Source organism: Salvelinus alpinus, chromosome 25 (genome assembly GCF_045679555.1).
Source record: "Salvelinus alpinus chromosome 25, SLU_Salpinus.1, whole genome shotgun sequence".
NCBI classification, from domain to species: domain Eukaryota; kingdom Metazoa; phylum Chordata; class Actinopteri; order Salmoniformes; family Salmonidae; genus Salvelinus; species Salvelinus alpinus.
The window spans coordinates 32662708-32688506 of NC_092110.1; positions in this window are offsets into that span (position 1 = coordinate 32662708).

Here is a 25799-nt window from a genome sequence, read left to right on the forward strand (position 1 = left end):
AAGGTGAGTTATCAGCCCAGAACTACACGGCAGGACCTGGTCAATGACCTGAAGAGAGCTGGGACCACAGTCTCAAAGAAAACCATTAGTAACACACTACACCGTCATGGATTAAAATCCTGCAGCGCACGCAAGGTCCACCTGCTCAAGCCAGCGCATGTCCAGGCCCGTCTGAAGTTTGCCAATGACCATCTGGATGATCCAGAGGAGGAATGGGAGAAGGTCATGTGGTCTGATGAGACAAAAATAGAGCTTTTTGGTCTAAACTCCACTCGCCGTGTTTGGAGGAAGAAGAAGGATGAGTACAACCCCAAGAACACCATCCCAACCGTGAAGCATGGAGGTGGAAACATCATTCTTTGGGGATGCTTTTCTGCAAAGGGTACAGGATGACTGCACCGTATTGAGGGGAGGATGGATGGGGCCATGTATCGCGAGATCTTGGCCAACAACCTCCTTCCCTCAGTAAGAGCATTGAAGATGGGTCGTGGCTGGGTCTTCCAGCATGACAACGACCCGAAACACACAGCCAGGGCAACTAAGGAGTGGCGCCGTAAGAAGCATCTCAAGGTCCTGGAGTGGCCTAGCCAGTCTCCAGACCTGAACCGAATAGAAAATCTTTGGAGGGAGCTGAAAGTCCGTATTGCCCAGCGACAGCCCCGAAACCTGAAGGATCTGGAGAAGATCTGTATGGAGGAGTGGGCCAAAATCCCTGCTGCAGTGTGTGCAAACCTGGTCAAGAACTACAGGAAACGTATGATCTCTGTAATTGCAAACAAAGGTTTCTGTACCAAATATTAAGATCTGCTTTTCTGATGTATCAAATACTTATGTCATGCAATAAAATGCAAATTAATTACTTAAAAATCATACAATGTGATTTTCTGGATTTTTGTTTTAGATTCCGTCTCTCATAGTTGAAGTGTACCCATGATAGAAATTACAGACCTCTACATGCTTTGTAAGTAGGAAAACCTGCAAAATCGGCAGTGTATCAAATACTTGTTCTCCCCACTGTATATGTGGTTGGTGTTTTTTGCCTCTGACCCTACTACGGGAGGCTGAGTCTCTGGCGTAGTGCTCTTCCATGCCGTCCCTAGGAGGTGTGCGTCAAGTCGCGCCAGGCTTTTTTGCGCTATACTCGACTTGAGGGTTGAGTGACTGATGTGATCTTCCCGTCCAGTCTTGTGCCCCCTCGAGCTCGAGCGGTGGAGGAGATCTTAGTGGGCTATACTCAGCCTTGTCTCAGGGTAGTAAGTTGGTGGTCTGTTGATATCTTTCTAGTGGTGAGGGGGCTGTGGCAAAGTGGGTGGGGTTATATCTTGCCTGGTTGGCCCTATACGGGGGTATCGTCGGACGGGGGCCACAGTGTCTCCCGACCCCCCGTCTCAGTCTCCAGTATCTGTGCTGCAATAGTCTATGTGTCTCAGGACTACCTGGCCTGGTGACTCCTGGCTGTCCCCAGTCCACCTGGTCGTGCTGCTGCTCCAGTTTCAACTGTTCTGCCTGCGGCTATGGAAACCTGACCTGTTCACCGGACATGCTACCTTGTCCTGGACCTGCTGTTTTCAACTCTCCCTCTCCTTCTCTCTCACTCTCCCTCTCTCTCTCTCTCTCTCTCTGTACCGCACCTGCTGTCTCTGCCTCTGAATGCTTGGCTATGAAAAGCCAACTGACATTTACTTCTGAGGTGCTGACCTGTTGCCCCCTCTACAACCACTGTGATTATTATTTGACCCTGCTGGTCATCTATGAGCATTTGCACATCTAGAAGAACAATCTGGCCTTAATGGCCATGTACTCTTATAATCTCCACCCAGGACAGCCAGAATAGGACTGGCCAACCCTCAGAGCCTGGTTCCTCTCTAGGTTTCTTCTGAGGTTCCTGCAGGGGTTTCTTCCTAGGTTCCTGCAGGTAGTTGTTCCTTGCCACCCTGCTTCTAGATCTGCATCGCTTGCTGTTTGGGGTTTTAAGCTGTATAAGCACTTTTTTCTGTATAAGTACTTTGTGTCATCTGCTGATGTAAAAAGGGCTTTATAAATACATGTGATCGATTGATTGATTAAATAGAGCCCGTATTTGGTCCGTTTTCATCACAACTTTTCATACTAATGACATGCAGCAAAATGTATATTCCAGTCTTGAATTTTCCATGGATACAGTAAATGGCCTATAAAACGAAAGTATAAACACTCCTGAATGCAAAGCATTCTTTGAGGTTTTTAATGGCATCTGTAGTATGAGTGGAGTGTGTTTGGTGAAATTGCAGTTGTTTCGCCTCCAAATTGCAGACAACATTCACTCACAGACTGTTTTTACCAATGATAAAATCAACCTTTCAAAACTGTAAGCTTGAAGCACCACAGAGGGAATGTTTCTAAGCACGCAAAAAAAAAAACACCTACTGTATTCCAGATACAGTGGCTAGAGACAAAAATCAATGGTAGTGGTAGGGTTCAGTTGAGTGCCAGGTGACATTATTTGACATTGTGTAGTCCTTTCCTACAGTCAGATGACCTAGTGGACTCATGGGTGGAATGTTATGTTCACAAACCCGCAGAAAATTCGATGCTTTTATGTCAAGCGTTTTTGTTATATTTCAGTCTTCTGTGATGTGTAATATTGGGATGTAAACTCAAAATGGACTACATTTCAACTCTATATCTGACATGGTACAGTTGTCTTATGTTTTTCAGCCCATAACCATGTGTATGAGGTGTATACTTTTGTTTCAAAGTAGACTTGTTTAAGACTACCAAGAATCACTCTGTGTGACCCTGATTTAGCCCACTGCAGTAAAAGGTTAAGCACTCTATTTATTGCATTGTTAGAATAGTACCCCCTAGTTCTGGCCTTGAAGTGGGGACCATTGTCCAGGTTGCTAAGGTTGTCCAGGTGCACCATGGTGTTGGAAGCTTTCTGTCTCCCAGTTAGACTTTTCAATGACTCTAGCATGGCGGGCATTGTCCTATCCCACGGTGCATCTGAAAAGAAGCAGCAGCCTTTTGTCAATGTCAGAGAGGTGACTTGTTTTTAACTCTTCGCAGACAGGCACTCACTGGAGTGTGTGTGTGTGTGTGTGTGTGTGTGTGTGTGTGTGTGTGTGTGTGTGTGTGTGTGTGTGTGTGTGTGTGTGTGTGTGTGTGTGTGTGTGTGTGTGTGTGTGTGTGTGTGTGTGTGTGTGTGTGTGTGTGTGTGTGTGTGTGTGTGAATGTGTGTGTGTGTGTGTGTGTGTTTGTCTAGCTTGAATAAGCCAGCTGCCCTTTCTTTGACCATGTACTGTGTTGCCCTCACTTTACTATGCTGCACTCGAAGCCCAATTTGAACCAGTGTTTTAATGTTGCTGTTTTAGGAGTAGCCTACATCTGGAGATTTTCCAAAAAGCTATAAAAGTGAGATTTCGAAGTGTACTATTTCATTGGAGTATGTGTTGATTTTTTAAAAACATATAAAGGCAGTCTTGACTAAATATGATATTAGAGGCGCTGAACGACTAGGAAATGTGCCTAGTTAATGACTAAAACATGATGGAAAAGACCAATAGAATGGGAGCCAAAGAGGAAGCCACAAAAGTACAACACTGTCAGCTCAAATTAGCCAGAAGAGCAGGAACAGCCAGAACTGATGATGTGTTTAATTTGTCCAAGTTGAGCCCACCTTTCACACAAGTGTACAGCTCATAGCTTTCAACACCGGCTATTCCAAAATATTCACACTTTCCCACATTATCCCCTGAGGAAAAGATGTCCTGGATTTCGCTCGGGATCGAGTTTATCTAGGAATACCGACGGTCAAGTTTCCGCCACACACGTACAGGATGTAACATCCCCTGTTCCCCTCGACTCCACACTTCCACTGACGAGGTATTAGTCCTATAGGAACAGATGCATATTCAAACTCCTCTCTCTTCTTCACTTTCTCTCTCACTTTTCCTCTCCTTCTCCACTCTACATTTCAAGCCCTACCCTGTAGGGGTAGGGTTTTTTGTCCGTGCGAGTGTGCAGCGGTGTCAGCTCTTTCCCCACGTTCCGCTACCAGATGGTTAATGTCACCTGAATAAGAAACACATTCCTTAATCAGATTTAGCAGAAAAAAAACACACTTCAATAATTCAATCGCCTCGTGGTCACCGGTCCCCAACAATGGGTTGACAGCAAAATAAAAGATGATCTCCTTCGAATAATTTGACACACTGAAATATCTTTAGTGCCTCACAAAAAAACAACCGGTGAGCTTGAGAGAGGACTCTAACATGGAATATATTATCTCAGGCTGATATGCAGCCAACTGGAATAGCAGAGAGGTGTGATAACATACATAAAACCAGCGCTTGACCCCCCAAAAAGATTTTAAAAACTAGCTAAACACCATACCCACACCTTTCTGCCTGTCTCTGCCTGTGTCTAGGTCTATCTAGAAACGTTCTGTCCAAAAACGATGCAGAAAAATGTATCCATGCTTTTGTCACTTCTAGGTTAGACTACTGCAATGCTCTACTTTCCGGCTACCCGGATAAAGCACTAAATAAACTTCAGTTAGTGCTAAACACAGCTGCTAGAATCTTGACTAGAACCCAAAAATTTGATCATATTACTCCAGTGCTAGCCTCTCTACACTGGCTTCCTGTTAAGGCTGATTTCAAGGTTTTACTGCTAACCTACTAAGCATTACATGGGCTTGCTCCTACCTATCGTTGCGATTTGTCCTGCCGTACATACCTACACGTACGCTACGGTCACAAGACGCAGGCCTCCTTACTGTCCCTAGAATTTCTAAGCAAACAGCTGGAGGCAGGGCTTTCTCCTATAGAGCTCCATTTTTATGGAATGGTCTGCCTACCCATGTGAGAGACGCAGACTCGGTCTCAACCTTTAAGTCTTTATTGAAGACTCATCTCTTCAGTAGGTTCTATGATTGAGTGTAGTCTGGCCCAGGAGTGTGAAGGTGAACGGAAAGGCACTTGAACAACAAACCGCACTTGCTGTCTCTGCCTGGCCGGTTCCCCTCTCTCCACCGGGATTCTCTGCCTCTAAACCAATTACAGGGGCTGAGTCACTGGCTTACTGGTGCTCTTCCATGCCATCCCTAGGAGGGGTGCGTCACTTGAGTGGGTTGAGTCACTGATGTGATCTTCCTGTCCGGGTTGGTGTCACCCCTTGGGATGTGCCGTGGCGGAGATCTTTGTGGCCTATACTCGGCCTTGTCTCAGGATGGTAAGTTGGTGGTTGAAGATATCCCTCTAGTGGTGTGGGGGCTGTGCTTTGACAAAGTGGGTGGGGTTATATCCTGCCTGTTTGGCCCTGTCCGGGGGTATCGTCGGATGGGGCCACAGTGTCTCCCGACCCCTCATCAAATCAAATCAAAGTTGTTTTGTCACGTGCGCCGAATACAACAGGTGTAGACCTTACAGTGAAATGCTTACTTACAGGCTCTAACCAATAGTGCGAAAAAAAGGTGTGTGTGTGTGTGTGTGTGTGTGTGTGTGTGTGTGTGTGTGTGTGTGTGTGTGTGTGTGTGTGTGTGTGTGTGTGTGTGTGTGTGTGTGTGTGTGTGTGTGTGTGTGTGTGTAGGTAAGTAAAGAAATAAAACAACAGTAAAAATACATTTGAAAATAACAGTAGCAAGGCTACATACAGACACCGGATAGTCAGGCTTATTGAGGTAGTATGTACATGTAGGTATGGTTAAAGTGACTATGCAGATATGATGAACAGAGAGTAGCAGTAGCGTAAAAAGAGGGGTTGGCGGGTGGTGGGACACAATGCAGATAGCCCGGTTAGCCAATGTGCAGGAGCACTGGTTGGTCGGGCCAATTGAGGAATTATGTACATGAATGTATAGTTAAAGTGACTATGCATGTAAGATAAACAGAGAGTAGCAGCAGCGTAAAAGAGGGGTTGGGGGGGCACACAATACAAATAGTCCGGGTAACCATTTGGTTACCTGTTCAGGTGTCTTATGGCTTGGGGGTAAAAACTGTTGAGAAGCCTTTTTGTCCTAGACTTGGCACTCCGGTACCGCTTGCCATGCGGTAGTAGAGAGAACAGTCTACGACTGGGGTGGCTGGGGTCTTTGACAATTTTTAGGGCCTTCCTCTGACACCGCCTGGTGTAGATGTCCTGGATGGCAGGCAGCTTTGCCCCAGTGATGTACTGGGCCGTACGCACTACCCTCTGAAGTGCCTTGCGGGTGGAGGCCGAGCAATTGCCGTACCAGGCAGTGATGCAACCTGTCAGGATGCTCTCGACGTTGCAGCTGTAGAACCTTTTGAGGATCTCAGGACCCATAACAAATCTTTTTAGTTTCCTGAGGTCGTGCCCTCTTCACGACTGTCTTGGTGTGTTTGGACCATTCTAGTTTGTTGTTGATGTGGACGCTAAGGAACTTGAAGCTCTCAACCTGCTGCACCACAGCCCCATCAATGAGAATGGGGGCGTGCACGGTGCTCCATTTCCTGTAGTCCACAATCATCTCCTTAGTCTTGGTTACGTTGAGGGATAGGTTGTTATTCTGGCACCACCCGGCCAGGTCTCTGACCTCCTCCCTATAGGCTGTCTCGTCGTTGTCGGTGATCAGGCCTACCACTGTTGTGTCGTCTGCAAACTTAATGATGGTGTTGGAGTCGTGCCTGGCCATGCCGTCGTGGGTGAACAGGGAGTACAGGAGTGGACTGAGCACGCACCCCTGGGGAGCTCCAGTGTTGAGGATCAGCGTGGCAGATGTGTTGCTACCTACCCTCCCCACCTGGGGGCGGCACGTCAGGAAGTCCAGGATCCAGTTGCAGACGGAGGTGTTTTGTCCCAGGTTCCTTAGCTTAGTGATGAGCTTTGAGGGTACTATGGTGTTGAACGCTGAGCTGAAGTCAAAGAATAGCATTCTCACGTAGGTTTTCCTTTTGTCCAGGTGGGAAAGGGCAATGTGGAGTGCAATAGAGATTGCATCATCTGTGGATCTGTTTGGGCGGTATGCAAATTGGAGTGGGTCTAGGGTTTCTGGGATGATGGTGATGATATGAGCCATTAACAACATTTCAAAGAACTTCATGGCTACGGACGTGAGTGCTACGGGTCTGTAGTCATTTATGGAGGTTGCCTTTGTGTTCTTGGGCACTGGGACTATGGTGGTCTGCTTGAAACATGTTGGTATTACAGACTCAATCAGGGACATGTTGAAAATGTCAGTGAAGACACCTGCCAGTTGGTCAGCACATGCCCGGAGTACACGTCCTGGTAATCCGTCTGGCCCCACAGCCTTGTATATGTTGACCTGTTTTCAAGGTCTTATTCAAGTCGGCTACGGAGAGCGTGATCACACAGTCGTCCAGAACAGTTGATGCTCTCATGCATGCCTCAGTGTTGCTTGCCTCGAAGCGAGCATAGAAGTGATTTAGCTCGTCTGGTAGGCTCGTGTCACTGGGCAGCTCGCGGCTGTGCTTCCCTTTGTTGTCTGTAATAGTTTGCAAGCCCTGCCACATCCGACAAGCGTCAGAGCTGGTGTGGTATGATTCAATCTTAGCCCTGTATTGACTCTTTGCCTGTTTGATGGTTTGTCGCAGGGCATAGCGGGATTTCTTGTAAGCTTACGGGTTAGAGTCCCGCACCTTGAAAGCGGCAGCTCTACCCTTTAGCTCAGTGGGAATGTTTTCTGTAAACCATGCTTTCTGGTTGGGGTATGTACGTACAGTCACTGTGGGGACGACGTCCTCGATGCACTTGTCACGGCTGTTGAAAGATGAGGACCAAGGTGCAGCGTAGTAAGCGTACATTTTATTTTATTGAATAAGAGATGACGCCGAACAAAACAATAAACACTACAAAAAACAAACCTTGAAGCTTAAAGGCTATGTGCCCTAAACAAAGTCAACTTCCCACAAAGACAGGTGGGAAAAAAGGCTACCTAAGTATGGTCCCCAATCAGAGACAACGATAGACAGCTGTCCCTGATTGAGAACCATACCCGGCCAAAACATAGAAATACAAAATCATAGAAACACAAAACATAGAATGCCCACCCCAACTCACGCCCTGACCAAATCAAAATAGAGAAATAAAAAGGATCTCTAAGGTCAGGGGGTGACAGCACTTATTGATAAAGCCAGTGACTGATGTGGTGTATTCCTCAATGTCATCCAGTCATGTTCCAGTCTGTGATAGCAAAACAGTCCTGTAGTTTAACATCTGCTTCATCTGACCACTTTTTTATAGACCGGGTCACTGGTGCTTCCTGCTTTAATTTTTGCTTGTAAGCAGGAATTAGGAGGATAGAGTTGTGGTCGGATTTACCAAATGGAGGGCGAGGGAGAGCTTTGTATGCGTCTCTGTGTATGGAGTACAGGTGATCTAGAATTTCTTTCCTTCTGGTTGCACATTTAACATGTTGATAGAGGTTTGGTAGAACTGATTTAAGTTTCCCTGCATTAAAGTCTCCGGCCACTAGGGGCGCCACCTCTGGGTGAGTGGTTTCCTGTTTGCTTATTTCCTTATACAGCTGTCTGTCTCAGCCTCCAGTATTATTATTATTATTAAAAAAAAAAAATCTCACCTTTATTTATCCAGGTAGGCAAGTAGGCAAGTAGAGGTAGGCAAGTAGAGAACAAGTTCTCATTTACAATTGCGACCTGGCCAAGATAAAGCAAAGCAGTTCAACACATACAACAACACAGAGTTAAACATGGAGTAAAACGTACATACAGTCAATAATACAGTATAAAAATAAAAATAAGTAAAACACTGGAATGGTAGATTTGCAGTGGAAGAATGTGCAAAGTAGAAAATAAAGAAAAAAAAAAAATAATAATAAAAAGAAAAAAAAAAAAATACAGTAGGGGAAGAGGTAGTTGTTTGTGCTAAATTATAGATGGGCTACGTACAGGTGCAGTAATCTGTGAGCTGCTCTGACAGCTGGTGCTTAAAGCTAGTGAGGGAGATAAGTGTTTCCAGTTTCAAAGATTTTTGTTGTTCGTTCCAATCATTGGCAGCAGAGAACTGGAAGGAGAGGCGGCCAAAGGAGGAATTGGTTTTGGGGGTGACCAGAGAGATATACCTGCTGGAGCGCGTGCTACAGGTGGGTGCTGCTATGGTGACCAGCGAGCTGAGATAAGGGGGGACTTTACCTAGCAGGGTCTTGTAGATGACCCTGGGTTTGGCGACGAGTATGAAGCGAGGGCCAGCAAACGAGAGCGTACAGGTCGCAGTGGTGGGCAGTATATGGGGATTTGGTGACAAAACGGATGGCACTGTGATAGACTGCATCCAATTTATTGAGTAGGGTATTGGAGGCTATTTTGTAAATGACATTGCCGAAGTCGAGGATCGGTAGGATGGTCAGTTTTACGAGGTTATGCTTGGCAGCATGAGTGAAGGATGCTTTGTTGCGAAATAGGAAGCCAATTCTAGATTTAACTTTGGATTGGAGATGTTTGATGTGAGTCTGGAAGGAGAGTTTACAGTCTAACCAGACACCTAGGTATTTGTTGTTGTCCACATATTCTAAGTCAGAACCGTCCAGAGTAGTGATGCTAGACAGGCGGGCAGGTGCAGGCAGCGATCGGTTGAAGAGCATGCATTTAGTTTTACTTGTATTTAAGAGCAGTTGGAGGTCATGGAAGGAGAGTTGTATGGCATTGAAGATCGTCTGGAGGGTTGTTAACACAGTGTCCAAAGAAGGGCCAGAAGTATACAGAATGGTGTCGTCTGCGTAGAGGTGGATCAGAGACTCACCAGCAGCAAGAGCAACAATCATTGATGTATACAGAGAAGAGAGTCGGCCCAATAATTGAACCCTGTGGCACCCCCATAGAGATTGCCAGAGGCCCGAACAACAGGCCCTCCAATTTGACACACTGAACTCTATCAGAGAAGTAGTTGGTGAACCAGGCGAGGCAATCATTTGAGAAACCAAGGCTATCGAGTCTGCCGATGAGGATGTGGTGATTGACAGAGTCGAAAGCCTTGGCCAGGTCAATGAAAACGGCTGCACAGTATTGTTTCTTATCGATGGCGGTTAAGATATCGTTTAGGACCTTGAGCGTGGCTGAGGTGCACCCATGACCAGCTCTGAAACCAGAATGCATAGCGGAGAAGGTGCGGTGGGATTCGAAATGGTCGGTAATCTGTTTGTTGACTTGGCTTTCGAAGACCTTGGAAAGGCAGAGTAGGATAGATATAGGTCTGTAGCAGTTTGGGTCAAGAGGGTTCCCCCCTTTGAAGAGGGGGATGACCGCAGCTGCTTTCCGATCTTTGGGAATCTCAGACGACACGAAAGAGAGGTTGAACAGGCTAGTAATAGGGGTTGCAACAATTTCGGCAGATAATTTTAGAAAGAAAGGGTCCAGATTGTCTAGCCCGGCTGATTTGTAGGGGTCCAGATTTTGCAGCTCTTTCAGAACATCAGCTGACTGGATTTGGGAGAAGGAGAAATGGGGAAGGCTTGGGCGAGTTGCTGTGGGGGATGCAGTGCTGTTGACCGGGGTAGGGGTAGCCAGGTGGAAAGCATGGCCAGCCGTAGAAAAATGCTGATTGAAATTCTCAATTAGGGTGGTTTTATCGGTGGTGACAGAGTTTCCTATCCTCAGTGCAGTGGGCAGCTGGGAGGAGGTGTTCTTATTCTCCATGGACTTTATAGTGTCCCAGAACTTTTTTGAGTTTGTGTTGCAGGAAGCAAATTTCTGCTTGAAAAAGCTAGCCTTGGCTTTTCTAACTGCCTGTGTATATTGGTTTCTAACTTCCCTGAAAAGTTGCATATCACGGGGGCTGTTCGATGCTAATGCAGAAAGCCATAGGATGTTTTTGTGTTGGTTAAGGCCCTTCAGGTCTGGAGAGAACCAAGGGCTATATCTGTTCCTGGTTCTAAATTTCTTGAATGGGGCATGCTTATTTAAGATGTTGAGGAAGGCATTTAAAAAAAATAACCAGGCATCCTCTACTGACGGGATGAGGTCAATATCCTTCCAGGATACCTGGGCCAGGTCGATTAGAAAGGCCTGCTCGCTGAAGTGTTTCAGGGAGCGTTTGACAGTGATGAGTGGAGGTCATTTGATCGCTAACCCATTACGGATGCAGGCAATGAGGCAGTAATCGCTGAGATCTTGGTTGAAAACAGCAGAGGTGTATTTAGAGGGCAAGTTGGTAAGGATGATATCTATGATATCCCTCTAGTGGTGTGGGGGCTGTGCTTTGGCAAAGTGGGTGGGGTTATATCCTTCCTGTTTGGCCCTGTCCGGGGGTATCATCGGATGGGGCCACAGTGTCTCCTGACCCCTCCTGTCTCAGCCTCCAGTATTTATGCTGCAGTAGTTTATGTGTCGGGGGGCTAGGGTCAGTTTGTTATATCTGGAGTACTTCTCCTGTCTTATCCGGTGTCCTGTGTGAATTTAAGTATGCTCTCTCTAATTCTCTCTTTCTCTCTTTCTTTCTTTCTCTCTCTCGGAGGACCTGAGCCCTAGGACCATGCCTCAGGACTACCTGGCATGATGACTCCTTGCTGTCCCCAGTCCACCTGGCCGTGCTGCTGCTCCAGTTTCAACTGTTCTGCCTGCGGCTATGGAACCCTGACCTGTTCACCGTCCCAGACCTGCTGTTTTAAACTCTCTAGAGACAGCAGGAGCGGTAGAGATACTCTGAATGATCGGCTATGAAAAGCCAACTAACAGTTACTCTCTCGACATCCACTGTGATTATTATTATTTGACCCTGCTGGTCATCTATGAACATTTGAACATCTTGGCCATGTTCATGTTCTGGCATAGCCAGAAGAGGACTGGCCACCCCTCATAGCCTTGTTCCTCTCTAGGTTTCTTCCCAGGTTCTGGCCTTTCTAGGGAGTTTTTCCTAGCCACCGTGCTTCTACACCTGCATTGCTTGCTGTTTGGGGTTTTAGGCTGGGTTTCTGTACAGCTCTTTGTGACATCAGCGGATGTAAGAAGGGCTTTATAAATAAATGTGATTTGATTTGATATCTGTGTCTGCCTGTGTCTATGTCTATCTGTGTCTGCCTGTGTCTATGTCTATCTGTGTCTGCCTGTGTCCAGGTCTATCTGTCTCTTCCTGTGTCTAGGTCTATCTGTCTCTGCCTGTTTCTAGGTCTATTTGTCTCTGCCTGTTTCTAGGTCTATCTGTCTCTGCCTGTTTCTAGGTCTATCTCTGTCTGCCTGTGTCTAGGTCTATCTGTCTCTGCCTGTGTATAGGTCTATCTGTCTCTGCCTGTGTCTAGGTCTATCTGTCTCTGCCTGTCTCTGCCTGTGTCTAGGTCTGTCTATGTCTGCCTGTCTCTGCCTGTATTTTTTCTCTGCCTCTTGGCATGGCATTGCCCGAGGATGCCCGGAGGTGTCTGTGGCAGCCTATTCCATTAGCTACCTGTGTAGGCCCATGCCTCTCGTTGCTCAGAGATACCCTTCTACTGATGAGCAGATCCCAGATTCCCAGAGATCCCAGAGCAGATCCTGGATTCCCAGAGATCCCAGAGCAGATCCTGGATTCCCAGAGATCCCACAACAACCAATGTGCACCTGAAGCCATCTGTCACGGGATAGGAAAGGATAGGAGCACCTCCACCTTCCCTCTGACCACTTAGCTTCTTCCTTTCACTCAGACAGCACATGGACAGCACATGATTGGCTTTCATAGTTGGGGGGCATCGCCTCACAACCTGAAAACAACCTAAGAACATGAGGAACATGATCCGGAACAAGGTGTTAGACACTGACATTCCTGAAGACAAGAAACTCATTCATAATATATGTTCAAGAATGTAGTGTTGCCCATGCTAGCTAATAGAAAATGAGTTTAGGGACTTGTGACATATAACTACACTGGTTAAATGGCACTATTTTGACATACTCTAATGAGGCGCTGTAATGTTTTAGAGTAGTGTGGAAAATGATCTATAGCGCATGGTTTTAGTCTAGTGTTTAAACTGTCGTAATGCTTTGAGTTAAACTCCATCTTTAATTAACTGCTTGACACACACACAGAAAACACAACAACATGTGTTGATGTATGGTGCAATACCAAATTATATTTGCTTAATTATTGGACACCGGAAATCAGGAACAGCTGTTTCGGAGAGACACTAATGATGTCATGCCCAGAATCATCAATAGGGAGCCTTACACCACGGGAGGCTGTCACTCAACCGACAGGATGGGAGCGCCAGGGCCTCTGTTTGGGGAAGTCACCTGTCACTCATCTGTGCGGCCGTGGGGGAGCAGCTGGGCCAGCCAATCAGAGGCGGTCCCAGCACAGCAGGCCCGGGACCAGAAAGAATGGAGCCATCTGGTAGGAGGGCGGGTAACGAAGACTCTACATGGGGAGCAAAATAGAGCAATGACACGCGGTAGATAGGTCGGCGTGGAGAAGAGGAAGATATAACGAGGACATCCTGTCCATCAATGCTGCCAAGGCTGTTGTTCAGTCTTATTCTGATTAAAATCAGATGCACAGGAGGTTGGTGGCACCTTCATTGGGGAGAACAGGCTTGTGTTAATGACTGGAGCGGAATCAGTGGAATGGTATCAAATACATCAAACACATGGTTTCCATGGTTTACATTTGCTCCGTTCCAGCCATTATTATGAGCCGTCCTCCCCTCAGCAGCCACCTGTGGTCAGATGATGTTTGCAATAGACATGTCAATGACCTCTGTGATAGATATCAGTGATAAACCTTAGTGATAGATCTCAGAGAAAGACCTTAGTAATAGATCTCAGAGAAAGACCTTAGTGATAGATCTCAGAGAAACACCTTAGTGATAGATCTCAGAGATAGATCTCAGATAAAGACCTTAGTGATAGATCTCAGAGATAGATCTCAGAGAAAGACCTTAGTGATAGATCTCAGAGATAGACCTTAGTGATAGATCTCAGAGAAACACCTTAGTGATAGATCTCAGAGAAAGACCTTAGTGATAGATCTCAGAGATAGATCTCAGAGAAAGACCTTAGTGATAGATCTCAGAGATAGATCTCAGAGATAGACCTTAGTGATAGATCTCAGAGAAACACCTTAGTGATAGATCTCAGAGATAGACCTCAGTGATAGATCTCAGTGATATATCTCAGGGATAGACCTCAGAGATAGACCTCAGTGATACTCAGTGATAGATCTCAGTGATAGACCTCAGTAATAGATCGCAGTGATAGATCTCAGTGATAGACCTCAGAGAAAGACTTCAATGATAGATCTCAGTGATAGATCTCAGTGAAAGACCTCAGAGATAGACCTCAGTGATAGATGTCAGTGATAGACTTCCCAGTGCAGGAGCGTGTGGTCAGCATTAAGATAATGTCCAAGACTCGTGTAACAAATATTCCATTGTTTAGTGACACATACCATGTATCAACACATAGCACCCTTATCATTGTGGTATCATTGTACCTAATGACCATAACATACCCAGCTGAAGGATATTCCTGTGATGACAGCAGAGGTTTATTGGTCAGAATGGATTAGCAAATATCAACATTTAAACTAACAAATTGAAAATGATGACAACAATGACGATGAATTCAATTGGGGTGAAAACACATTTGAACATGTTCGACACCCAGTACTTTCTCTATATGTAACAGTAGTCTTTATTACTTTGATAAGAAACAGATCTGCTTTGAGATAGTTCACAGGAAATGGGATTGAATGGGAATCTGTGTGCTATATTTACTAAATCATCATAAATATTGGTTAATGATAGACTACACCCAAATTGCTGAGTAGAGTATTGGAAGCATAATCTCAATCTCGTTAATTTCTCAATAAAATCCTCTGCAGAATTTCACAATTAGCATTTTGGTATCGAGATAGAGAGAGAGATGGAGAGATGGAGAGAGAGAGAGAGAGATGGAGAGAGAGAGAGAGAAATAATGCATGCAGAGCAGAATTAGGCCGATACCCACTAATTATCAAAATCCAGAAAAGAGCCGTTAAATTCTACAACCACCTAAAAGGAAGCGATTCCCAAACCTTCCATAACAAAGCCATCACCTACAGAGAGATGAACCTGGAGAAGAGTCCCCTAAGCAAGCTGGTCCTAGGGCTCTGTTCACAAACACAAACACACCCCACAGAGCCCCAGGACAACAGCACAATTAGACCCAACCAAATCATGAGAAAACAAAAAGATAATTACTTGACACATTGGAAAGAATTAACAAAAAAACAGAGCAAACTAGAATGCTATTTGGCCCTAAACAGAGAGTACACAGTGGCAGAATACCTGACCACTGTGACTGACCCAAACTTAAGGAAAGCTTTGACTATGTACAGACTCAGTGAGCATAGCCTTGCTATTGAGAAAGGCCGCCGTAGGCAGACATGGCTCTCAAGAGAAGACAGGCTATGTGCTCACTGGCCACAAAATGAGCTGCACTTCCTAACCTCCTGCCCAATGTATGACCATATTAGAGAGACATATTTCCCTCAGATTACACAGATCCACAAAGAATTTGAAAACAAATCCAATTTTGATAAACTCCCATATCTACTGGGTGAAATTCCACAGTGTGCCATCACAGCAGCAAGATTTGTGACCTGTTGCCACAAGAAAAGGGCAACCAGTGAAGAACAAACACCATTGTAAATACAACCCATATTTATGCTTATTTATTTTAACTTGTGTGCTTTAACCATTTGTACATTGTTACAACACTGTATATATATATAATATGACATTTGTAATGTCTTTCTTGTTTTGAAACTTCTGTATGTGTAATGTTTACTGTTAATTTGTATTGTTTATTTCACTTTTGTGTATTATCTACCTCACTTGCTTTGGCAATGTTAACACATGTTTCCCATGCCAATAAAGCCCCTTGAATTGAATTGAATTGAATTGAGAGAGAGAAAGAGAAAGAGAAAGAGAAAGAGAGAAAGAGAGAGAGAGAGAGAGAGAGAGAGAGAGAGAGAGAGAGAGAGAGAGAGAGAGAGAGAGAGAGAGAGAGAGAGAGAGAGAGATGGAGAGAGAGAGAGAGAGAGAGAGAGAGAGAGAGAGAGAGAGAGAGAGAGAGAGAGAGAGAGAGAGAGAGAGAGAGAGAGAGAGAGAGAGAGAGCCAAACAGGCGGAGAGAAAGAGAGAGAGAGAGAGAGAGAGAGAGAGAGAGAGAGAGAGAGAGAGAGAGAGAGAGAGAGAGAGAGAGAGAGAGAGAGAGAGAGAGAGAGAGAGAGAGAAAGAGAGAAAGAGAGAGAGAGAGAAGAGAGAGAGAGAGAGAGAGAGAGAGAGAGAGAGAGAGAGAGAGAGAGAGAGAGAGAGAGAGAGAGAGAGAGAGAGAGAGAGAGAGAGAGAGAGAGAGAGAGAGAGAGAGAGGGAGAGAGCCAAACAGGCGGAGAGAGAGAAAGAGAGAATAGAGAGAGAGAAACTGTCCATCTCGAGTAGGTTTTCTACCCTTTTCCCAGCGGAGAGGATATAGTAGATAATTACCAATTCTAAAACATGTATCTTTGTGTGGCGCTCTGAAAGGAGAAACTCTCAAGCGTTGAGGAGATAAAGGCCTAAACAAAAGGGGCCCGAATTGGACCAGGATTAGCTTTAATGGTGGTAATTACAAGAGGGGATAACATCATGGTACTCTATGCCCATCACAACGGGCCTCCTATCACAGGGTGGACGTCAGGAGAGAGGGGGAACAACGTGTGAATCAGCTAGGGCCTCTATCCTGTTCGGCTGGCTCGCCAACTGGTGCACATTATTTTGTAAAACACTTGGGTGAACCCATCGATGCCTGGCTTGCCTGCCCTCTTTGCACTAAAAGCTACTATCCCACCGCCCCAATAATGGCTGATGCATAAAAAAAGGAGGCCCTCCAACACTGTTGCTTCTTGAATTACAGTCTGAGCTGATGGCTCAGATAAGAGCTACCCTACAGACAGGCCTGCGCTCAGCCTCAGCTTATAGTATGTCCGGTAACGATTTAATATGACTGACCACATCCATTTCGCATTTACAACACATCTATAAGGATTACATTAACATGTTATAACAGGTTCCAACGTCATTATTAAAGGTTAATGAAATACATCCATGGCATATCTATATCGCATTCATCTTATGCTATGTAAGAGCTCATATTTAGGTATCTTAATAGATGCATTATTACAATGACAGCATAGTGTCATTATTATTGTTGTTCTCAAAAGTGTGCTTCTGCCATACCAGTGTTAGTGAATATGCCCAAAGACCCAACCACATTTAGGAAATGATGTTGATATATAGCTGGCACTAGCCCCATTTCCCCCACAGGCTGGTATATGCCTGTGACTTAACTTCTTCTTCTTCTTAGTCTTCTTACTGAGGTCAATGGTGCATGAAGATCCCCACAGGTTTGAATCCTCAGGGTAAAGTTTATAGATCAGATCTTGTAGTTGAGGGTCATATCATAACTCTGTCGTAACTCAATCTCATTAACAGCCCTCCTCCACATCACAATTAATTTGGTCATAACGGTCTATAACACACACATGAAGGGTCTATCTATGAATTCTATGCAGTCAAAGTAAAGTCAAATATATTTTCCCATTCATGAAGCATTTATAGCTAAGCACTTCATGGTAATTAACTTTGCAGTTTGACACGCTTATCTTTAACACCAACATTAAAGGTTAATGTATGAATTATATGTAGTAATTTGTATTTATAAAGCAATTATAAACACGCCTCACTTATCAACAAGAATAAGGATACAACACAGAATGTTAAAAGATGTAGCTATGAATTTTTAAAAACATTTTACAGATGTTGCTAGCTAGCTAGCACAGAAAACAATTGCTGAGGACATCGCTGAAGAATCCTACTATTGACAATTTCTCAGTTTGACTTTTTTTAAATTTAACAACGATTCTTATTCAAAGTATTCAAATTCAATTCCCCATTTCAGACTCATAACAATATATATTTTAGTGAGTAAAATATACTAACACAGGGTGGTAAAGCTAGCTAGCGTTTCTCCCTTATTCACTAAAGTACCTACCTAGCAGCTAGGTAAGCCCCTGACATATGGTCAACACATTTTCCAACTCGGTAAATAGCTATAACGTTACAAAATCATAATAAAACTCATGAAATTATGTTAGCTATTTCACTATTTACATTGCAGTTTTGCACAAAAGGAACCTTATAAAATTGGACAAATTAAAAGGTAGGAAGCATGAGTTTTTACTCACCAAAGTAACAACACTGTATGGTTAAAGACATTAACTTAGTTGTAGTCACGATCTGGTTAGCTATATGTCACGTCCTGACAATAGAAAGCCTGTATTTTCTATGGTAGAGTAGGTCAGGGCGTGACTAGGGGTGTTTAGTCTAGTTTATTATTTCTATGTGGGGTTCTAGGTTAATTTTTCTATGTTGGTGTTTGTGTATGATTTCCAATTAGAGGCAGCTGGTAATCATTGTCTCTAATTGGGGATCATACTTAAGTTGCATTTTTTCCACCTGTGGGTTATGGGATATTGTTTATGTTTAGTTGCCTGTTCGCACTGAATTGTCGTCACGGTTCGATTATTCTTTATTTGTTTTTGTATTTACTTAAGTTTCACTTTCATAAAAATATATGGAACTCAACATACGCTGCGCCGTGGTCCAATCATTATTACAAACAACGTGACACTATAGCTACAAGCATAGTTATGTTTTAGCGTTATGACATATTTAATAACTTTTTCCCAGATATCTTCGGAACTGCCTACAATGCACTGTTTCTCAATATCATATGAAGAACCGGTGCTACCTAGCTAGCTCCAGCTGGCTAACGTTAGTTACTAGCATGTACTTAGATTCCAAACCAAGTGTTAATTTTTTTTAAATTTATATCCAAAAACCTCAGTTTACATTGGCGCCATGTTCAGAAATGCCTCCAAAATATCCGGAGAAATTGCAGAGAGCCACGTCAAATAACAGAAATACTCATCATAAACTTTGATGAAAGGTACATGTTTTACATAGAATTAAAGATACACTTGTTCTTAATGCAACCGCTGTGTCAGATTTCAAAAAGCTTTACGGCAAAAGCACAATATTCAATAATCTGAGAACAGCGTTCAGCCACAAAAGGAAGCCATACAGTTACCCGCCAAATTGTGGAGTCAACAAAAGTTATTTTGTTATGCTGATTTTCATCGGAATGCACTCCCAGGACTCCCACAAGAAATGTTTGTTTTGTTCGGTAATGTCCATCATTTATGTCCAAATAGCTATTTTTGTTAGCGTGTTTGGTAAACAAATCCAAAGTCAGGAAGCGCGTTCACTAGAAGCAGACGAAATGTCAAAAAGTTCCGTAACAGTCAGTAGAAACATGTCAAATGATGTATTGAATCAATCTTTAGGATGTTATTAACATAAATCTTCAATAAAGTTCCAACCGGAGAATTCCATTGTCTTCAGAAGTGTGATGGAACAGAGCTCCCTCTCATGTGAACGCGCATGGTCAGAGCATGGTCAGGTCATGGTAGACCTGACTCATTCCTCTCTCCTTCGGCCCCACTTCACAGTAGACGCATCAGACAAGGTTCTACAGACTGTTGACATCTAGTGGAAGCCGTAGGAAGTGTAAACTGACCCATATCCCACTGTGTATTCGATAGGCGATGAGTTGAAAATCGACCAACCTCAGATTTCCCACTTCCTGTTTGGATTTCTTCTCAGGTTTTTGCCTGCCATATGAGTTCTGTTATACTCACAGACATCATTCAAACAGTTTTAGAAACGTCAGAATGTTTTCTATCCAATACTAATAATAATATGCATATTTTAGCAACTGGGACTGAGGAGCAGGCAGTTTACTCTGGGCACGACTGGGCAACTTTCATCCAAGCTACTCAATACTGCCCCTGCAGCCATAAGAACTCATTTTCAACCACTCCACAAAATTCTTGTTAAAAAACTATAGTTTTGGCAAGGCAGTTAGGACATCTACTTTGTGCATGACACAAGTCATCTTTCAAACAATTGTTTACAGACAGATTATTTCACTCATAACTCACTGTATCACAATTCCACTGGGTCAAAAGTTTACATACACTAAGTTGACTTTGCCTTTCAACAGCTTGGAAAATTCCAGAAAATTATGTCATGGCTTTAGTAGCTTTAGTAGCTAGGCTAATTGACATCATTTGAGTCAATTGGAGGTGTACCTGTGGATGTATTTCAAGGCCTACCTTCAAACTCAGTGGCTCTTTGCTTGACATCATGGGAAAATCTAAAGAAATCAGCCAAGACCTCAGAAATAAAATTGTGGACCTCCACAAGTCTGGTTCATCCTTGGGAGCAATTTCCAAATGCCTGAAGGTACCACGTTCATCTGTACAAACAATAGTACGCAAGTATAAAACACCATGGGACCACTCGGCCGTCATGCCGCTCAGGAAGGAGACGCGTTCTGTCTCCTAGAGATGAATGTACTTTGGTGCAAAAAGTGCAAATCAATCCCAGAACAACAGCAAAGGACCTTGTGAAGATGCTGGAGGAAACAGGTACAGAAGTATTTACATCCACACTAAAACGAGTCCTATATCGACATAACCTGAAAGGCCTCTCAGCAAGGAAGAAGCCACTGCTCCAAAACCGCCATAAAAAAACGCCAGTTTGCAACTGCACATGGGGACAAAGATCGTACTTTTTGGAGAAATGTCTTCTGGTCTGATGAAAACAAAATAGAACTGTTTGGCCATAATGACCATCATTATGTTTGGAGGAAAAAGGGGGAGGTTTGCAAGCCGAAGAACGCCATCCCAACCATGAATTATGGGGGTGGCAGCATCATTTTGTGGGGGTGCTTTGCTGCAGGAGGGACAGGTGCACTTCACAAAATAGATGGCATCATGAGGGAGCAAAATTATGTGGATATATTGAAGCAACATCTAAAGACATCAGTCAGGAAGTAAAAGCTTGGTCGCAAATGGGTCTTCCAAATAGACAATGACCCCAAGCATACTTCCAAAGTTGTGGCAAAATGGCTTAACTTCTCTAGGGTAGGGGGCAGTCTTCGGAATTTTGGATGAAATGCATGCCCAAATTAAACTACCTGCTTCTCGGGCCCAGAAGATATTATATGCATATAACTGGTAGATTCGGATAGAAAACACTCTAAAGTTTCCAAAACTGTTAAAATAGTGTCTGTGAGTATAACAGAACTGATTTGGCAGGCAAAAACCTGAGAAAAATCCATTCAGGAAGTAGTTTTTTCTTGGTTTTGTAGTTTTCTATTCAATGCCATTACAGTATCCATTGATTTAGGACTCAAATTGCAGTTTCTATGCCTTCCACTAGATGTCAACAGTCTTTAAAAATTGTTTCACGCTTGTATTCTGAAAAATGAGGAAGTAAGAGCAGTCTGAATGAGTGGACCCTAAAGTGGCACAGAGCTTTTTCATGCGCGAGACCGAGAGAGTGCGTTTCTTGTTAAGAAACAGAAACCAGTTGCTTTTGTTTTGACCAGAGATATGTATATAATGATGAGATGCTCATGTCTCCACCCCAACAAAGGGAGTCATTGTCCCAAAGGCAGGAAGGCAGGCAACAAGCTTAGGTCAGTTTTGGACAGATTTGGTCAAGAGTGAAACCTCTCACTTTTCCTCTTCCTCTCTGTTTTGACTGCAGATCAAAGGTGAATGGTCAGTGTGGCATCACTTCCTGTTGACAGCCCAGCATTCATCTGGCTTCTTAATAGCTATTTCTGTTATTTTAAATGTGCAAACATGGTATGGCAGAAGTACACTTTTGAAAACATCCCATAATGATGACACTACGCTGTCGTTGTAATAATGCATCTAGTAAGATACATAAATATGAGCTCTTGCATAGCATGAAATAAATGCACTATAGATATGCTATGGATATATTTAAATATGTAATATGGTTGGGACATGTTATAACAAGTTCATAAAATGCTTATAGATGTGTAATTCATGGGTTATGGATATGTAGTCAAAGTAAATCGTTACCGGATGTGCCATAGGAAGTCGAAGCAATGCAGCGCCTAGGATAAAATGTTATTATCCAAAGGCTATTTCTACTGATGAAAGAGCGAATACAAGATAGCCGCCCAGCCATTTGTCTAAACAAAAACACAACTCATAAAAGCTGTGGGACATTGAGCAACCCTTAAGGCTGTAATTGATCTGCTTTTAAATCTTGGGTTCTGCAATCTAATTTGAATATCAACCCTTTATCCACCTCAGACATTAGTACATACGGAATCTCAAGCAGTTATTTTCTCCAGCTACGTAGTGTATGTGTTACCGGACAGATTATAGCCTAGCTCTCCTCACTACCTGTGGTTTAGTGCCCTGCCCACTACCCATCTCTGAAGGAACAAGGTGTACAAGGTTTGTTAACCTGTCCGCGTGTTTCTTTTCTGTAAGCAGAATCAATGAAAAACCACCAGACAATCAATTCACAGTTTAAGCTGTAGAATCCATAGATATCTTTATGTCCATGTGATGATATATATTGTAAAGGAGTACATGCTAGATTACTACAGTGTTGTCTAATGTTTTTTATCCTCACATTTATCAGATTTCAGTGTACTGTTTCTATATTAATACCAAACGGATTCATCAGAACATACAGTGTCAGGCCACCAAGGTTATACCAGTCAGCGGTGGTAGCTTTCCATCTGGAACGTACAGCAATTCAGGCTAGGATTACTATTGTATGTTGACCTGTGTGAAGACAACGTAAGATACATCCCTAAAGCACAGGTCACACTCTATGTTTAATTAGATTGTTGAGCCATTACAGAGCCACTCATCTAAGTGAATAGAACTGTCATTCAAAATCCCACCTGCAACAAGAGGCTCATTGGAAGCCAAGCATCATCACATTCCCGGGTCTATAAACCACATCTATGACTCTTTCTATTTGTCGAGTGTGGCTCATTCTTTGCTTTACAATGAGCTTTGTGAAATATGTTCTCTCATTCCCTTCAAATGTTCCACTCACAGTAGTGAAAATATGCTTCTAATGTAAATGATTTGTGGACAGACAGCTATTTGAAAGCAAAGTCTTGCAATAACATGTCCATTTCAATAAGAGCTTCAAGTATGCTAGTAAGTTCCAACATTGCTGTAGGTATGATGAGTACAGAATAATTATGCTAGGATAGATAGTGCCTTCTCCGCATTACATCAACATAACAAAGCCCATACGCCAGTTATTTGTGCAAACAAAATTGTTTGAGGACGACATCAAACATGGACCACATGTCTCTTATTACACAAGTAAGTAAATATGGAAACCCCCACACCACCCTTCCCTCCCTAACTCCCTCCACCACCCACCCACTGAAAGAGTTTGTGGTTAGCATCTTTCATTTCACTCCAAGTTGAACTTCGCTAAATAAAAGCACCAGTAATGTCGCTAATGTGTGCAAGTCACAGGCATGATAAATAAACACACCTCAAGTGCTCGTCGTTGCATCGTCTCACTGGCCCCCCCAGACACAATCTGATACAGTCGTACATTGTCCCCTGACACTACTCTGAAAACCGAAAACCCATAAGCCCCCCCCCCCCACGCCTCACCCCTAGTCGTCCACTTCTGGCTGTGGAGATAAAACTTATGAAACACAATACACAAGAATTGCCTCATCATTCTGGAAGTCATAACAGGGACAACGGAGCACAGTAAACATTTTATGTCTATCTCAGCAGGCATATTGTAGGTGACTACAGACTCATACGTATGTACAGTCGTGGCCAAAAGTTTTGAGAATGATACAAATATGAATTTTCACAAAGTCTGCTGCCTCAGTTTGTATGATGGCAATTTGCATGTACTCCAGAATGTTATGAAGAGTGATCAGATGAATTGCAATTAATTGCAAAGTCCCTCTTTGGCATGCATATGAACTGAATCCCCCAAAAACATTTCCACTGCATTTCAGCCCTGCCACAAAAGGACCAGCTGACATCATGTCGGTGATTCTCTTGTTAACACAGGTGTGAGTGTTGACAAGGACAAGGCTGGAGAACACTCTGTCATGCTGATTGAGTTTGAATAACAGACTGTAAGCTTCAAAAGGAGGGTGATGCTTGGAATCATTGTTCTTCCTCTGTCAACCATGGTTACATGCAAGGAAACACGTGCCGTCATCATTGCTTTGCACAAAAAGGGCTTCACAGGCAAGGATATTGCTGCCAGTAAGATTGCACCTAAATCAACCATTTATCGGATCATCAAGAACTTCAAGGAGAGCGGTTCAATTGTTGTGAAGGCTTCAGGGCGCCCAAAAAAGTCCAGCAAGCGCCAGGACCGTCTCCTAAAGTTGATTCAGCTGAGGGATCGGGGCACAGCTGCAAAGCTGCAAAACTCCATAGCGGAGATTGGAGTATCTGTTCATAGGACCACTTTAAGCTGTACACTCCACAGAGCTGGGTTATATGGAAGAGTGGCCAGAAAAAAGCCATTGCTTAAAGAAAAAAATAAGCAAACACGATTAGTGTTTGCCAAAAGGCATGTGGGAGACTCCCCAAACATATGAAAGAAGGTACTCTGGTCAGATGAGACAAAAATTGAGCTTTTTGGCCATCAAGGAAAACGCTATGTCGGGGGGAAAACTCAACACCTCTCATCACACGGAGAACACCATCCCCACAGTGAAGCATGGTAGTGGCAGCATCATGGGGGTGTTTTTCATCGGCAGGGACTGGGAAACTGGTCAGACTTGAAGGAATGATGGATGGCGCTAAATACATGGAAATTCTTGAGGGAAACCTGTTTCAGTCTTCCAGAGATTTGAGATTGGGACAGAGGTTCACCTTCCAGCACGACAATGACCCTAAGCATACTGCTAAAGCAACACTCAAGTGGTTTAAGGGGAAACATTTAAATGTCTTGGAATGGCCTAGTCCAGACCTGGTCAAAGTCTTGGTCAAAGTCCAGACCTCAATCCAATTAAGAATCTGTGGTATGACTTTTTCCGCTGGTGTACAGATTGCTGTACACCAGCGGAACCCATCCTACTTGAAGGAGCTGGAGCAGTTTTGCCTTGAAGAATGGGCAAAAATCCCATTGGCTAGATGTGCCAAGCTTATAGAGACATACCCCAAGAGACTTGCAGCTGTAGTTGCTGCAAAAGGTGGCTCTACAAAGTATTGACTTTGGGGGCGTGAATATTAATGCACGCTCAAGTTTTCAGTTTTATTTGTCTTATTTCTTGTATGTTTCGCAATGAAAAATATTTTGCATCTTCAAAGTGGTAGGCATGTTGTGTAAATGATACAAACCCCCCCCCCCCCCAAAATATATATTTTAATTTCAGGTTGTAAGGCAACAAAATAGGAAAAATACCAAGGGGGGTGAATACATTCACAATCCACTGCAATTAAGTAATTTGGATGCCACAATTCTTATAATGTAGAAGTTTATTTGCAATGCACACTCACATCCTCTATCTCATTTCCTCCTCACACACACACACACACACACACACACACACACACACACACACACACACACACACACACACACACACACACACACACACACACACACACACACACACACACACACACACACACACACACTCCACCCCCAGTCCCCTCCACACACAGTCACACATCATAGAGACAATACACCCATAGCATTTAGATGTCTCCACACACTCCACCCTGTTGTTTCTCCTCTTTGTCCAGGTTATTACCTCAGTTATTATCTGGCTTAATTGGTATGCTTATCAATTGCTGTAGTCTAACGTTGATACGACACTCAACTGGCAGGTTCATAAAGATTGATATCCTGCTCTAACAGAACCCTGATGAACACATTTGGAAGTGCTCTGGCCACTGTCCCCCTAATGTTACCCTCCTCTTTGAGAG